The sequence below is a fragment of the Abramis brama genome, assembly GCF_963993115.1.
Source record: "Abramis brama genome assembly, chromosome: 12".
Lineage (NCBI taxonomy): Eukaryota > Metazoa > Chordata > Actinopteri > Cypriniformes > Leuciscidae > Abramis > Abramis brama.
In genome coordinates, this window is record NC_139974.1 from 20,696,551 (window position 1) to 20,709,722 (window position 13,172).

Here is a 13,172-nt window from a genome sequence, read left to right on the forward strand (position 1 = left end):
GGCAACTGCAGACGTGTTTTTTGCTGCCCACGAGCACGTGGTACATGCCTGCAAGCAAACGCCAGTGTGGATAATACTCGCGCTGACTTTATGTCTATGTATCTTCACTGTGGTCCAGTGGTAGATTCTTAGGCTTTCGTGCGGGGGATCCGTGTTCGAATCCCGGGTCTGCCAGCAGAAAATATTTATGCCGCCGAATGCAAATCACTCTGTTTGTTCCCCGAGAGGCAACTGCAGACGTGTTTTTTGCAGCCCACGAGCACGTGGTACATGGCCGGACTTCTACCGAAGTCCCGGCCACGGCCGATGATGCTATATGTGTAGAGAAGATGCCCACTGCCTAGTGCCCATCCCTACACACTAGCACAGCCCTTCACACAGGGCCCGCGCTCATATTTTCGACTCGGGTCGATCACGCACACAACATAGTGAACGTGCCCACTGCCTAGTGCCCACAAACACTATGTTCTGCATGCCTTGTGGTTTCTGTAAAGACGAAACCTGTGTGCATTCACTCTGCTCAGGCAGACAGTGCACTCATTGCAGTAACTGTGCCCGCTCTCCCGCGCCCACACTTACTCACGGCCATTATATGTCCTACGGGACTCGCCCAGCCCTCCTTTGCTCGGTTAAACACCGCAGCGGGGTCGAGCGCAGGCATTCTGTCCACTGTGATCAGCGCGCTTCCCCCTAGGGCTCGCGCACATAAAATCGACTCAGGTCGATTGCGCTTCCAACATAGTAAAAGTGCCCACTTCCCAGTGCCCACGAACACTATGTCTCACAGATCACAGGCTCTCTGTAAAAACGGGACCTGTGCGCGCTCGCTCTGCTCAGGCAGGCAGCCGTCCAAAGCAGTGAATGTGCCGTTTCCCGCCCACATTTACTCGCAGACAGCATGAGTCCCACGAGACTTTCTCAGCCCTCCCTCACTCAGTTAAGCACTGTAGTAGGGTCGAGGACGAGCGTTCTGCCCGCTGTAATAAGCGTGCTCCCCGCCTCGAATGTCACAGGCGTAACGCCTATGTTATTGCGCCCCGAAGCACCTCTGTTGCACGGCGAACAGAGCGCGCTTCGCATCCAACCCTTAGCCAGCCATGCAGAGGCATGGGCAGCGCTTCCAGGGGTTTCGGACTGGGTGCTAGACATTATAAACAGAGGCTTCTCGCTACAGTTTTGTCGACGCCCTCCCCGCTTCACAGCGCGCGTCAAAACTACGGTGACTTTAGAAGTAGCACACCTACTTCACGCCGAAATATCAAAACTGATGAGCAAAGGGGCGATAGAGCATGTATCCCAAGCTCAAAGCGAAGGGGGGCTATACAGCAGATACTTTCTTGTCCCCAAAAAGGACGGTGGTATCAGACCCATACTGGATCTAAGACGGCTGAACAGAGCATTAGTGAAACGCAGTTTCAAAATGCTCACGACCAGGAAAATCCTCGCGCATATTCGCCGAGGAGACTGGTTTATGTCGATAGATCTGAAGGACGTGTATTTTCAAATACAGATAGCGTCACATCACGGGGGATACTTGAGATTCGCCTTCGAGGGTCAGACATACCAGTATACAGTCCTGCCGTTCGGCTTGTCCCTGGCACCTCGTACATTTACGAAGTGCATGGACGCAGCGCTCGGCCCTCTCAGACTCAGAGGCATGCGAGTGCTGAACTATTTGGACGACTGGCTGATCCTAGCTCAATCACGATCACTGCTCGTGGAGCACAGAACCATTTTACTCGATCACCTCGAGAATCTTGGTATCACGGTCAATTGGACAAAGAGTTCGCTGAACCCCAGTCAAGCGATTTCGTTTCTGGGTACCATTCTGGACTCACAGTCTATGACAGCGCGGCTGTCGCCACAGCGCGTGCTGCACATTCAGCGCGCGGCGAGATCCTTCCGCTGCGGCGCGACTACCCCGCTCAGGAAGTTTCAAAGGATGCTGGGTCTCATGGCCTCAGCATCGCCAGTTCTTCAGCTGGGCTTGCTCCGCATGCGCCCTCTGCAGTTCTGGTTGAGAGCGCGGGTGTCCGGCCGGTTACGTCTCAAGGTCAATCAGAGCTGTGTGACAGCCCTGATACCTTGGTTGGCGGACGACTGGTACCGATCAGGTGTAAGCCTGGGGACTTCCTCGGGAGTGAGGATGGTGTCGACAGACGCATCCACCTCGGGATGGGGAGCGCTGCTCGAGGGCAGACCGTTCTTCGGCCTGTGGTCAGAACGAGAAAAGCTCCAACATATCAACTGCCTGGAAATGCTGGCAGTGCACAATGCGCTGACGCGTTTTTGTCCCCAAATCAAGGACCAACACGTCGTAGTCCGTTCGGACAACACGGCCGTGGTGTCCTACATAAATCGCCAGGGCGGTCTCAGATCCAGATCCCTGTACAGGCTGGCGAAACGCCTCCTAACATGGGCTCAGCACAATTTGCGCTCGCTGAGAGCAGTGCATGTGCCTGGGCTCCAGAATTTGGGCCCAGACAGACTGTCCAGGAACAACATTCCCCTGAGCGAATGGTCTCTACACCCACAAACAGTCCGGCTGTTGTGGGAGAGATTCGGCAGAGCGGAAGTGGACCTATTCGCGGATGTGGCCGCGCTGCCCGCTATACGCTTTTCCCCCCGTCTCCCTCCTGCCTCAGGTGTTAGAGCGGGTCAGGGAAACAAAATGCTCAGTACTGCTTGTAGCACCGTTCTGGAAGAACCAAGCATGGTTTCCAGTCCTGATGCAGTTAGCAGACATCGCTCCATGGCCAGTGCCATTGAGGAAAGATCTCCTCTCGCAGGCCGGGGGCTCGATTTGGCACCCACACCCGGAGTTGTGGTCCCTTCATGTGTGGGCGCTCAACGGATATCCGTTGATCTCGCAGAGGGAGTGATGAATACCATCACTCAGGCTAGAGCACCGTCGACTAGGCGGTTTTATGCCTCGAAGTGGTCGGTTTTCTCCGGCTGGTGTACAGCTCGGGGCCTATCACCCCTCGATTGTGAGGTGACGGAGGTTCTCTCCTTCCTACAGGAGCTGTTGGATAAGATCCCCTTCCATGCTCAAAGTTTATGTGGCGGCTATTGCAGCGTTCTCTGGAACAACGCTAGGTCAGTCACTAGGAAGGAACGATTTAGTCATCCGCTTCCTCAGGGGAGCTAGGAGGCTGAATCCTCCCAGACCTCCTTCAGTCCCTATGTGGGACCTTTCTACGGTTTTGGCGGCCATGAAAGGTGCCCCTTTCGAGCCTATCCAATCTATTAGCCTCAAACATTTGTCTTTTAAAACAGTGTTTTTGATGGCTCTCGCTTCGGTGAAGCGCATAGGTGACCTGCACGCGCTCTCCGTGAGCCCAGTGTGCTTAGAGTTTGGACCTAATGACTCTAAAGTCATACTCAAACCTAGGCATGGTTATGTGCCAAAATTCCTCAACACGCCGTTTCGGGCTCAGGTTATCTCCCTGTCTGCCCTGCCGGGATCAAGTGAGGAAGGGGACTCAAGTTTTCTTTGCCCCATTAGGGCTTTAAGAGCTTACGTGTCCCGCTCTGCTGTCTTCAGACAGACTGAGCAGCTCTTTGTCTCGTTCAGTGGACGTTCCAAGGGAATGGCTGTTTCGAAACAGAGCCTATCCAGATGGATAGTTGACGCCATAGCGCTGGCTTACACTGTCAAGGGCCTCCAGTGCCCGTTGGGCGTTAGAGCGCACTTCACGAGAGGCGTCGCCTCTTCGTGGGCTTGGTCTAGCGGGATTTCCTTACAGGACATATGTATGGCGGCAGGCTGGGCCTCGCCGTCTACATTTATTAGGTTTTACAACCTAGAGGTTCCCGCCTTGCAGGCTAAGCTACTATCGGTGTAGTCGAATCAGCTGTCTAACTAGAACACTGAAATTGCATGCGCAGCGCGCTACCGACTGTTTTATGGGCGGAATTGTGTAAGACCCACATTTCCCACATTAGTTCAGGTTCCCCACCCTACAATATAGGGAATTAAGGTCCCCCCCCTTATTCCCAGACTCTCTGTGAGTCTATCTGGTGATTATGCACTGTATACCTGGGTTAGCTTCCAGTGATTGGTGTTTTATCCCAGCACGCACGGCGTTTTACAAGGGGTTCCCGTAGCGTTTTTACAAAAAACGCAGTACGAGAGGACTCTCGTAAGAGAACGTACTCGGTTACTAACATAACCTCGGTTCTCTCTAGAAGAGGGAACGAGTACTGCATTCTCTGCCGTGCGTACGGTTCACTCTGGTTCGCTTCGGCGATGAAAATCAAGTGAATCAGCCTTTTCGAGCTCCTTTTATAGAGGTTAGCCACACCCGTCTCGGCGGGAAGTGGCAAGGAGGGCGCGAAGCGCCCTCATTGGCCTGATGTCACTTCAGGCCTCGCTCGATAGGCTTATGCAGTTGCCGCAGAACAGCCAATGAGCGAGCAAGCTGTCTCGCCATAGCTGTGTACTGCTGCAACGCGCTTTACATATATGGAAAATTAAGGATAATTTTTTGCTTCAGTATTTCGTGAAAAGAGACTTTTCCCGTAGCGTTTTTACAAAAAACGCAGTACTCGTTCCCTCTTCTAGAGAGAACCGAGGTTACGTTAGTAACCGAGTACGTTTCGCACCGCATTTGTTCTGACTGAACATCCAGGTACCATGCAATAATTCACCTTTTCGAAAGAAATACAAACGAGGAGTAATGCACTAATGAGTTCGCCAAATAACTAGACATTTTGTGTGAAATGAATTTCAAGCTCTGGTGGTAGCTAGCCTTGTAGACGGAAGAGTGATTTCTCTTATAAGCAGATATGCGCTTTCTGGATTAGTGGGAGTGGCTTGCGGAGCTGTGCAATGTGGTGCATTGTGGGAGTTGTTGTCTTTCATACAAATGCGTCCTGAAGTTATTTTTTGTCTTTCCTCGGTCACGAAGGCACCAAATTCAAAATTTATTTTACATTTCGACTACATATATGACCCACTTTAAATAAAAAACAATGTTCAAATGGGTGGAATGACCCTTTAATGTGCATTCAGTGTGTCGAAAACATTGCATTTAATTCACACTTAAGTGTATTGTTAACTGATATTAAAGTATATTTTAAATCACATTAATTGCGTGTCATTATATTTTGTAGTGCACTTTAAGTATATTTTAAAAGCACTAGAAGCAATTATTAAAGTATATATAAAGTTGTAATAAAGTACCAATTAAGTTTTTCCAAAAAATCACTCTTAATGGCAACTTATTACATTTTATTTCAACTTAATATATGATATATTTGAAATTAATTACACTTAATGTGCATTAAGTGCGCCGAAAAGATGGCATTTAATTCACACTTAAGTGTATATATTTAAAGTATATTATTTATGTAATAAGTACACTTTATAAAAGTACACTTAAGTGCACTTTTTTTTCACAAGGGTATGGTTGTCACGAATGCGAAATGAACAAGTATCGATTGCTCGGCGCGCCATTAACGTTACATTTAGATTTGCTTATGTTACTCCCTATCACTCTCCCAACCTTTAGTCGGTTCTGCACGGTTAAAGTATTTAACTCGTGTCTTATTTTGGCACAACAATGAAAAAATAAATATATATAATATAGTGTAATTTGACATTCATGTTTATATACATTGGACATAATACTGCACTAGTTGTATTACTTTGTGACAGCAATGTTTCATTAACCCTAGGAATAATGCACAAAAAAACAAAACAAAAAAAAAAACATGCTTTTTCTTACAATAAAAGCTTTTATGAGATGATTACAAAGTAACAATAATAGATGTTTTGGGTTCAGGTAGACTATTTAAAAGTTGGTTCAGGTATTAGGCTATTCCTCTATGTATTTCACATTTTAATTATACCCTAGTAATTATAAAATTAACTTTAGTTGGCCTGCTTTATGTTTTTTTTTTTTTTTTTTTTTTTGTCATTTACTGTTTTGAGTCAGGATGTTTTCACCTTAATAACATGTGTCAATGTGATTTGCTACAGAAAACTGCTGGTGGGAATAAAATAGCCTACAGTTTAAAACACATCTAGTGCGTTTTCTGCCAAAAAGCCCCTTTTTTTGTTTGTTTCATCTGACCATAGAATCCGGTCCCTTTTGAAGATCCAGTCATGTCTGACAACTGAATATGCTGGAGTTTAATTTTAGCGGAGCGAGGAGGATTTTTCTTGAAACCCTCCCAAACAACATGTGGGGATGTAGGGGTTGTTTGATTTTTTTTTTTAGGCTTTCTGACCCCAAGACTCAAGTAATCTCTGCAATTCTCCATCTGTGATCCTTGGAGAGTCTTTGGCCACTCAAACTCTCCTCCTCACCGTCCATTAAGACAATATAGACACACGTCCTCTTCCAGGCAGATTCGTAACATCATTAGTTGATTATAACTTCTTAATTATTGCCCTGATGGTCAAAATGGGGATTTTCAATTCTGTAGCTATTTTCTTACAGCCACTTTCTATTTTGTGATGCTCAACAATCTTTTGCTGCACATCTGAACTATATTATTTGGTTTTACTCATTGTGATGGATAATTAAGGGAATTTGGCCTTTGTGTTTCCTCGTATTTAAACTCCTGTGAAACAAGAAGTCATAGCTGGACAATTTCATGTTCCTAGTCACCCTGGTGTGCTAAAAAAGATAAATATTAATGGGAATATACTTCTGAGATATTTTACTCGTAAACAAAATCTAGAGGTGCCAATAATTATGGCCAATGTGTTTTGGAGATAAACATTTCATAATTTCATAATGTGATTTCCATTTTTTGACGCAGTCCGATCTTCCTAGCAGGCATCAAACTTGTTCCTTTTGGGCATCTGGAAGCAAAGAGTGTCCTTGGCCATGGCCAAAATGTTCTTTACATTGGCGCTGGCTAGCTATGCATTAACTATGCGCTAATGCTTGTGTTACCTAATTGGGTCCTAAGATTTTAAAAGTTGTGTAGTCTATCCTTGCATTTACAATGTTATATTTTTTTAGGAACTGTCAGAAACAACAGACTGACAGCTGCGGCCACCGATCAAGAGATCAAATTATTTATTAAAAAATGGCTTCATCTTGCAAGTGACCGAGACGGAGGGAGAAGAGAAAGAGAAACGGAGGAGGGTCCAAGACACCAGTAAGTCAGTTACATTGTGTTTTTGCTAGATGTGTATAATACCATGGTCTGTCTGAATACTTTATTCTGATTGGCTGCAAGGTGTAGCCATTTGTAACACTTTACAAGTTAACATTAGTTAACTACTTTAGTTAACATGTGGCATGAACAATTCTTCTACAGTATTTATTAGGGGTGGAACGGTACATGTATTCGTATTGAACCGAAACGGTACGGGCCTCACGGTTCGGTGCATGAATATACATGGAGAATACACGGTATAAAAATAAATAAAACTTGCGTGCAAATTAATTAATGTAATGCGGAACTACTGTTAGATACGCGGGTTATTTAGGGACACCTAATCTGTAGCTCCGCCTTAGCTCTGAAGCTCTGTGTCTATAATGAACAGACTGCGATGTCAAGATCGCAATGCTGGAATATGTTGTGTGCGTGCGTGTGTGAGAGAGAGATCGAGGCGTGAGCGCGATCGAACAGTGGAAATATAAAAACATACTCCATCATTTTGTTCATACAGGACATCATTCAAACTGCAAAGTGTTTACTTATATTTGTGTACACTCGCAGTAAAACACAACATTGTGCTTTTGTCAAACTGTAACCTACAACTATCACCCAACCAAAATCTCTCTCTCTCTCTCTCTCTCTCTCTCTCTCTCTCACTCACTCACTCACTCACTCACTCACTCACTCACACACACACACACACACACACACACACACACACACACACACACACACACTGTTTAAAAGCAAAAAATATTTATCCAACCCCATTTAAAAACAGTCTGTGGGTGCCATCTTTTGGACATTCATCATATTGCATTGGTTTTCATTTCTTGTCCTAAAAATAAACAGAGCACTAATCTGTTTATTTTTAAGTTACACATTCTACATTGATTAAAAAATTAAATAAAATGTGTTTTTAATGGTAGTATTATTTTATACAGAAATAAATTATGTATAATTAACATGAGAATAAAGTTAGTGTTCATTAAAATTTTAAGGAAAACAAATATATTGATCTGAAATGTAGCAAATTTATTTTAAATTCATTCAGGTACAATTACAAAACACATCTAAAGTTCTTTTTGTATTTTTATTAATTTAATTAATAAACTAATTATATAAAACTATTGTCAATAGACTACAAATAAACTGGTTCTATGCCTTTACTTTATTAATAAAACCTTTTTTTTAAATACAAGGCTTAAAGGAGAACTCCAGTCAATTTTAACATTGAGCTAATTTTTTTGTAAATTTGGAGTGCTGTCAGTACAGAGAACAACGACAAAAATCGGTGTCGCCTACACCGTGTTATCCTCTTTTTAAAATTTGCACCTTGTTGACTTCAATGGGGCAAGTTTTAAACCTGCTTTTAGCCTCTTAACATCCTTGATGTGTCATTACAAGTGCACCAGCCATGTGAGTGATTTTATTCAGAGTGAACACGGTGAATCTGACTGCAGTAGATGTGAAAGATATGAATAAAAATGCAGTTAATTCGGCCAGCGCACATACCTGTATTTACTTCCTGTTTTCGGTCGAAGTCCACAGTAGTCGATTGTCGAGTTCACGGGCGTGATCATAGGTAACTAAGCAACAGTGGAGAACTCGACAATCGACTACTGTGGACTTCGACCGAAAACAGGATGTAAATACAGGTATGTGCGCTGGCTGAATTAAAATCACTTTTATTCATATCTTTCACATCTACTGCTGTCAGATTCACCGTGTTCACTCTGAATAAAATCACTCACATGGCTGGTGCACTTGTAATGACACATCAAGGATGTTAAGAGGCTAAAAGCAGGTTTAAAACTTGCCCCATTGAAGTCAACAGGGTGCAAATTTTAAAAAGAGGATAACACGGTGTAGGCAACACCGATTTTTGTCGTTGTTCTCTGTACTGACAGCACTCCAAATTTACAAAAAAATTAGCTCAATGTTAAAATTGACCGGAGTTCTCCTTTAAGACATTTATTTTCCTTTGGTGGTACAGCCTACAGACATGCACAAGAAAAAAAAATTGCCTTCTACATTTTTGTTTTGCTTTTCCCTCCATTGTACAGAACTCGTACCGAACCGAGGTATGAACCGAACCATGACTTCTGTGTACCGTTCCACCCCTAGTATTTATTAATCGTAATTAATGCTAATTGTGATGCTTACTAATGCATTACTAAAATCAAAAGTTGTATTTGTTAACATTAGTTAATGCACTGTGAACTAACATGATCAAACAATGATTGACTGCAACTTTAAGAAAGCTAGTTAATACATTAACTAATGTTAACAAATAAGACCTTACAGTGTTACCAAACCGTTTAATGCACTGGTAGTTCCAGTCCATTTATTCACCATTCATTATTAATGTGCTGCTTTGATTAAAGCACAGAGACAGCCGTTTTTAAAACTTGCAGCTTCACTTTTAGTAAATAGACGGTGTATAGACGCAGGTAATTCCTGAACGCATCTCTCACTACAGTGCCTGCTTTTTTTGTTTTGTATTTATTTATTTTATTTTTTAATTATATTTTGTTTAGGGCTTTTTTATTTTGGCTTCTAAGTAGTTGTGTGTGTGTTTGTTTTGTACTTCAACACTATTGTATTATCAGGGTTCTGTTACTGATTCAACAGGTTTTTTTTCATTTGTGTATCCAATAAAGGCTTGCAAGATTGCCATGATGCAGATGGGCCCAGTCAAGGAGGTCAAATTCTATAATTTTGGATGGATCCATTTGCCAAGGTTTTGTAGTGTGTTAACTTCTGTGGTGTCTGGTTTTTTTTTTTTTTTTTTGGATGACCAAGGCTACTGGAAACATGTTTTGTTTTTATTTAGTTTTTACTATGCTTTCTATGCATATATTTAGTGTTTGTTTATTGTTGGGGTTTATTTTGGTTTGTTTTTTTGTTTAGATTGCTTTCCAGTTTTGAAAATGTAAACTTACAGTGGGTTGTTCTTTGGCAATATTAATATTAATAAATGATGCAAATGTTTTCAGAAATGTGTTTGAATCATCTGTTGTAACTTATCTTAACATAAAGAGGGGCCATTTTTACATTTATCTTTTCTGTATGTTGGATATTGTTGATGCAGAGTTCACTTAGTGTCAGTGATATTCAGTCACTGAGTTTCCCAAAGTTTTAATGGCACAGCATGCACACACAAAAACACACATTTAAGGCTTATTTAGTTAATTCTTGGCTAATATTTGGTTGAACAAATGGCCTGCTTGTGGACCAGATCTGGTAAACAGGAGTGGACCACCCAAGTGCCATCATTTCAGGTATACATACAAGGTGTCGAATCTGGGCCCGAATTAAAATGAACTGTGGCTCAGATTTGTGCCAGTTCTGCTTCATTTGTTTTGTTTATGGCTGACATGTGGCATTGCTATGGCTTAATTGTGGCCCAAATCTGGCAAACAGGAGCGGACTGCCCAAGTGCCATAATTTTCATCTGGCCCACATACCACGTGGAATGATGGCACATGGGCGGTCCGCTCTTGTTTACCAGATCTGGGCCACAATTAAGCCATAGCAATGCCGCATGTCAGCCGTAAACAAAACAAATGAAGCAGAACTGGCCCATATCTGGCCCAGACACCAAAGTTGCTGTGGCCCAGATCCGGCCCACACTTGACACTTTCATCCGGCCCACATACCGCGTGGAATGATGGCACTTGGGCGGTCCGCTCCTGTTTGCCGGATATGGGCCACAATTAAGCCATAGCAATGCCGCATGTCAGCCGTAAACAAAACAAATGAAGCAGAACTGGCCCATATCTGGCCCAGACACCAAAGTTGCTGTGGCCCAGATCCGGCCCACACTTGACACTTTCATCTGGCCCACATACTGTGTGGAATGATGGCACTTGGGCGGTCCGCTCCTGTTTGCCGGATATGGGCCACAGTCAAGTGTGGGCCAGATGTGGGCCAATTCGGCTTCATTTATTTTGTTTATGGCTGACATGTGGCATTGCTATGGCTTAATTGTGGCCCATCATTCCACGCGGTATGTGGGCCAGATGAAAGTGTCAAGTGTGGGCCGGATCTGGGCCACACCAATTTTGCTATCTGGGTGTGCATTCCAGCATTGCAATCTTGACATCGCAGCCAATTCATTATAGCCGTAATAAAATATAATACTAAATATAAATAGTCAACCTATTTGCAGCAGATGATAGTAGATTTCAGATCAATATATTTGTTTTCCTTACAATTTTAATTAACACTAACTTTATTCTCATCTGAATTATAAATAATTTATTTCTGTATAAAATAATACTACCATTAAAAAATACATTTGATTGTCTTTTTTAATCAATGGAGAATGTGTGACTTAAAAATAAACAGATTATTGCTCGGTTTGAGGACAAGAAATAAAAACCAATGCAATATGATGAATGTCCAAAAGATGGCACCGACAGACTGTTTTTAAACGGGGTTGGATACATTTTTTTTTCTTTTAAACTGTGTGTGTGTGTGAGAGAGAGAGAGAGAGAGAGAGAGAGAGAGAGAGAGAGAGAGAATTTGGTTTGGTGGCAGTTGTAGGTTACAGTTTGACAAGAGTTTATAGTTTGACAAAGCACAATGTTGTTTTATTGCGAGTGTACACAGGGTGGCGGTGCCACCGGCTTGGGCCCGTAATCGCTGCTCGCAGCTATATTTTTAGGGCCCAAGCCCTGAAAGGGCGAAGGCCCTATTGTTTTCATAAGGATTATTATTAGGCCAGCCCAACAGGAATTCGGCTATTATGGGTTGTTTGGAAAACGCTTGCTGTGGAATTTGATGACCTCCTCCTAGAGAATTCATCCGATCCCCATCAAACTCGGTGTGCATGAAGTCAAGACATTGAGGATGCTAAATTGCGGATGGATTTTTGATATCTCGAACGGTTTGGCCATGGCGAGGAAACGAATTTATGGCGAGAAAAGAGAAACACGAAGTGGTATAACTTCTGCATACATTAACTGATCTTGATGAAACTTTACCAGTGTGTTCGTGGTGAGAGGGCAATCAGATGGATGTAACTATTGTGAGTCAAAGTTATAGCGCCACCAACTGGCAGCAGGAAGTGTGTCACTTTCAAAATGCTTTTGACAAAAATGGGGGGGTTAGTTTTACCCACAGTTACAAAAATTAGTACGTATATTGGTCTCATCGAGCCGGACAACTTTCTAATTTACAGTCATTAGCTCCGACCAACAGGAAGTCAGATATTTTGGTTTGAATGTGGATTTTTTTTATATTTCAGACTCTGAGTTTTTAGCTACTCCTCCTAAGTGGTTTATTTTATTCACATCAAACTTTTTCAACATGATGAAAATACATTAAAGATGCTAAATTGTGAACGGATAATAAATATCTCAAACGGTTTTGCTATGGCGAAGGATTAAAATAATGTCAAAAATGGAAACACTAAAAGCCTCTTATCTTCTAAAAATGTAATTATACACCATTTATTTCTATATAAAATTATACAAATATCAGAACTAAACCCATTGTATTCTTTTTTTTCAATTTAATAATTGTTTAAGTTTAAAAACAGGCAGAATGTTTTTCTAGTCCAAAAAATAAATGAATCATGTCATTTATAGTGCTATACTGCCCTCTTGTGTTCAAAATCAGGTAGGCCTATAGTATTTATATATAAATATATTAGGGAGGTGACTGTGGGAATATTTTCCCACCGGTTAACCAACGTGTGACAGCGCTGAGGGCTTTTAAATCGCTAACTTAAAAGCGAAAGTAAAATACGAACGTCCGCACAGACCTAGATAATGGTCAGAGTAGAGCAAGCGTTTTCAATGTATTCCTATGGAAGTCGGAATGAACTAAAACAATTGATGTATGTTTTTATGTGTGCACTGTTCAATCACGCCCGCGACACACACACAGACACATTCCAGCATTGCAATCTTGACATCGCAGCCTGTTCATTATAGCCCTAATAAAATATAATAATAAAATAGTCAACCTAACATATAAAAATTACACTGCTCTGTTTAAATAGTCAGTAATACAATTTGTATCATTCACGGTAAGCA